General features: G+C 38.8%; 1 long non-coding RNA gene across 1 annotated transcript; it reads right to left on the bottom strand.

Annotated features, from left to right (window-relative positions):
* Positions 1-3,590: 3,590 nt before the first annotated feature.
* LOC125062032 lies at positions 3,591-3,994 on the bottom strand. The gene is made up of 2 exons (XR_007119132.1): positions 3,958-3,994; positions 3,591-3,779 (listed from the first exon to the last, which is right to left on the bottom strand). It is a non-coding gene; the product is annotated as an uncharacterized LOC125062032 (long non-coding RNA).
* Between the last annotated feature and the right edge of the window lie 402 nt (positions 3,995-4,396).

Below are 4,396 nucleotides of genomic sequence, written 5' to 3'. Positions count from 1 at the left end.
CTTTTTGGGGATCTGGGAATCGGCCGAAGATATGAGAGAATTTAAAAAAAGATCATAGCAAGACAAGACATTTTCTTCGCATTCCAAAGCAGGCAGAGTGTCTACCATGCAATCAACGGATTGGGCATAATCTTTCCAGTTTGCTTTTTTGAGTTTATATTTTAAAAGGGGGTTGTGGTAAGAGGGGGGTAAGGATTTGTTATTTAATGAAATAATTACAGGAAAATGATCACTGCCATAGGTGAACTCAAGGGCGTTCCAAGTTAGTTGCGAGGCTAGGTTAGGGGAACAGAGGGTGAGATCCACTGCAGATTTGGGATTCTGATTAGGGTATACCCTACGAGTTGGAGAGCCATCATTGAGGATGCAGAGATTGACATCGTCGACTAAGTCAATCAGCAGTGGGGCAAACCTATCACTAGCATGGCACCCCCACATAGTGTGATGGGTGTTAAAGTCACCCATGGCTATGATAGGGCTGGGAAGGGATGATAAAATTGATTGCATCTCAGGAAGAAGAGAAGGAGAAGGGTGAGGAATATACAAAGATACAAAAGAAATGTCTAAGGTACGAACAGCAACAGCATTAATCTGATCGCTGTGGGTAGGAAGAGGAATTTGGGAGAATGGGAGGGAATGCCGTACAAAGACAGCACTGCCCGCATACCCATCATTCCTGTCATCCCGCAGACAGGAAAAGCCAGGCACCCGAAATCGGGAACCAGGTCTCAGCCATGTCTCCGAGATGGCAACAATCGTGGGTTTATGGAGGTTTATGAGGGAAATTAATTCATGTTTTTTTGAACGTAAGCTTTTACTATTCCATTGAATTAGGGTTATTGGGTCCGTTTTGTAGTAATTTAAAAAGTTGGGATAGGTTTTTGGCAACGTTGGGCGGTAGGGGGATTTCGCTACATGGAGCGACAATACTTAGAAGAAATTCAGAAATAAATTCTAACATTTTGCCCTGAGAGGGAAGGGTGTCAACATTATTGTTGAGAGCACAACCATTTGGGAGGGATGAGGAGCACTCACCAACTATAGTCTGGTGAGCTGTTCTATCGTACCCCTTTGCTAGAGGAGCTTGGGGACGAGGGGAGCGATAAATTGTTTGGCGATAGGAAGCATTGGTAGGAGTTTGGGCTTTTTGAGTAGATTTTAGAGAATAGGCAGGAGGGGTAAACATTTCTTTTGTTATCTCAGCATATGAACGTCGGACAGGAGGAAACTTAATTGCTGCTTCAACGTATGAGATGTTGTCCTGGGACATCACCATTTTTATGGATTGCTGTCGAGTAAATTCTGGACAGCCCTTGTCAGAAGCAAAATGTTTGCCTGAGCAATGTAAACATGTGGATGATTCTAAGGTGACTTCACACGTATCACCTGTATGGGGCTGAGCACACCTGTAACATCTGGGCTTAGATCGGCAGATCGATTTGATATGTCCAAAACGGCAGCAGTTCAGGCACTGTATGGTTGGGAGTTGGTAGGTTTCGACAGGGAGGGAAGTGTGGTAGGAGTAAACCTTGGCAGGGAGCATTTGCCCCCTGAAGGTAAGGACGACAGATTGGGTAGGCACCCAGGTGGTGACACCCTCAGTAACTGTTTTTCGGTTCAGTCGCCTTGATTTTAATACTTCACCACATCCAGGAGGAAGCTCTAATGAAATTACGAGTTCGTCCATTGACCAGTCCACCGGTACACCTCTGACCAACCACATTCTGGTAATGTTATAAGTGGGGATAATAGCTTTAAACTTGCACATACTAAGAACCGGGTTGACCAGAAAGTTGTTGGCAGCTTCAGCAGAAGAGAACTCAACGGTGATTTTATTACGGCCTACATTTTTTACACCATCGTGTATGATAGAACTAATTTTGTGCTTATGCATAAACTGGCCGAATGTTATAGCACGTAAAGAGGCTCCGGAAGATGGGTCTTCTACTTCACGGGAGACTTGGACAATGAACGGACCTTTATCTTCATTAGAGTAAGACCTAGGTCCATCGGAGAAGGAGGGGTGGACATAAAGGTGTTGTATAGACGGGTTCGCCTGAGCGGGATCCGTAATAGTTTTTTTAAAGGATGGTTCATTTCTCTCCTCTCCTTGTCGTTTGCGAGACGTAGAAGAGGTTCCCGGGTCAGGAGGCTCGGGGTCAGGATCTAGATCCATATTACTAAAACTGCAGCAACTATATTAATTTAAATTTTATACTTTACCAGCACCAATAGGGTTAGTTTTATCTAAATAGCACAATAACAACTATTTCAGCTTAGGAAAATCACAGAAACACCGAGAAAAACACGGAAATCTCACTAACACGTGCGTCAACCAAAGCTAACGCGAGCGAACCCGTTTAATGTCTTTAACCTAATTTTGTTTTGTGTAGCTGTCAAAACACAGTTATGTCAATTTAGTAGACGTCAATGTGAGAACTGTCAAAATTGAAAATGTCAGTCAAGTCAATGTTCCGTACCATTATTTCAGTCTAATAGTATGTAAGAATTTTGTCAATGTAAAAAAAAAAAAGTGTATACTTACGTACGTACTATGTTCCACTTCATGCCATGTTTTCTTTTCTTAATAAGGGAGATGTTACGTATCTATGATTTAATATTATCTATGGGTTTCCGTTTCCTGTAGTATGTCTCGGACCGCCTGTCATGGCTGAATATATGTTTATGAATAACAGTAATGTCGTCTTATTTTAATAACCGCTTACCTGGCCACCCACCATAACACGATACACGTTTCAATACATGACATGTTTGTGTTTGCCACATGCTGATAGTGTCTGATGACAATTATCATTAACATCTGCATTCTGCCTGAATAATAATATTTACACAATTATTATACACTTGGGTATAGTAAAACGTTACGGCGCGTTGCTCAATTATCTCCAAAAATTGCGTGACGTAATAGTTGAAAGCCGAATCCCTATCACCAAATTGCGCTTCTCAACATTACAAAATTTGTCAGCCAAATAGGTATATCGATCATCTTTCATTACTCACATTATTCTACATTTTTTACATCTAAAATACGTCATTATCTCATCACTATCTTTAATTAAATATGTTCAGATGAGGGAAGAGTTTACCGGATCGACGGAATGAACCTTAAATGATGGAATCGTATGTTATTCTTCAACCAACCAATGTTTTAATAGTTATTCTGCTATTCTATAAATCATTCAAATCGATCCTACCGTTCTCGAGCTATAAGTGTTCGAACAAACACTGTTTTGTATATTAAGTAGTTTTACTGTGTTAAAACGAAGTTAAAAGAAACAGTCGCGACATCTATTGGATATTACGTAAGTTTAGAAATTTGATATAGAGACATCTAGCGGAAAACGAATAAACTAAGTTGTCGATGCCAGTTTGGACCATTAATTTTGAAATTTAAGACACGTGAACTAATCATATACTACATTCATAGATGGCGTTGTTTCAGAAAATATTATGTATTGACAATGTCCTAGACATAATATTTGTTTTTACTAAAATTATTATAACTGTATCATTTGATTAGACATGTACACAAAATTTAATTTTTAAACACAATAACACGCAGACAGTACCTGTATATTATCTGCCGATCCCCACGATTTAAGCTGATCGCTATCATCTGATCTTCTATCAAGTTCCCTCTCTCGGGCAGACTTCGGCACATACGCTGAAGACCTGGTCGCACCTACGCCTAGGAAGTTACTGAGTTACTGAACGCCTCTGTCGTCTTCTTTACGCGAACGTAAGAAACCCCTCTTTTTCTAAGAAAACAGAAATAATATAAGACAGATAAAAACAAATTATATAAACAATTGTAAACAAAAAAAGAAATTATTGTTGAATAATTATGAGTTTTAAATGGACCGTAGAAAAATGAAGTAATTTTTAGTGAAGTAAAAATTACATAATTTCAATTCAGTATTTTAGATAAGTACTTACGTGAGAAGTATTTTCGAAAGTCGTAGTAAGAATTTCTCGATAAAAGATAATTTTAACTGGATCTACACTATAGGCTCGACCAGGGTTCGTCCGCGATCTCAGTCTGGTAAAATTATTTAAAACTCGTCCTAAGAGACAATTCAAAAAATATCTAATTGCATCGTTTTGACTAAAGTACACATCTCTCTTTTCATCACAGCTTTACCACAATTTGACAGAAAGAGACAAATTAGTACTTTAGTAACAAGGGTGATTAAATTAAATTGATTTAGTTTTTATGAATAAACTGTATGTGTTAAGGAGTTATAGTTGAGAATTGATCACTAATTGATTGAGGGTCTTGAAATTAAATAAACTGCAATAATAACACGTGCGAATCGTATGACACTTTTATTTTAACTAAGTAAGAGTAGTGGACTGTATATACATATTTGGACAT

Source organism: Pieris napi, chromosome W, assembly GCF_905475465.1.
Source record: "Pieris napi chromosome W, ilPieNapi1.2, whole genome shotgun sequence".
Classification (NCBI taxonomy): domain Eukaryota; kingdom Metazoa; phylum Arthropoda; class Insecta; order Lepidoptera; family Pieridae; genus Pieris; species Pieris napi.
Note: the sequence above shows the minus strand (reverse complement) of the source record. Positions and strands in the feature narration are given on the sequence as shown.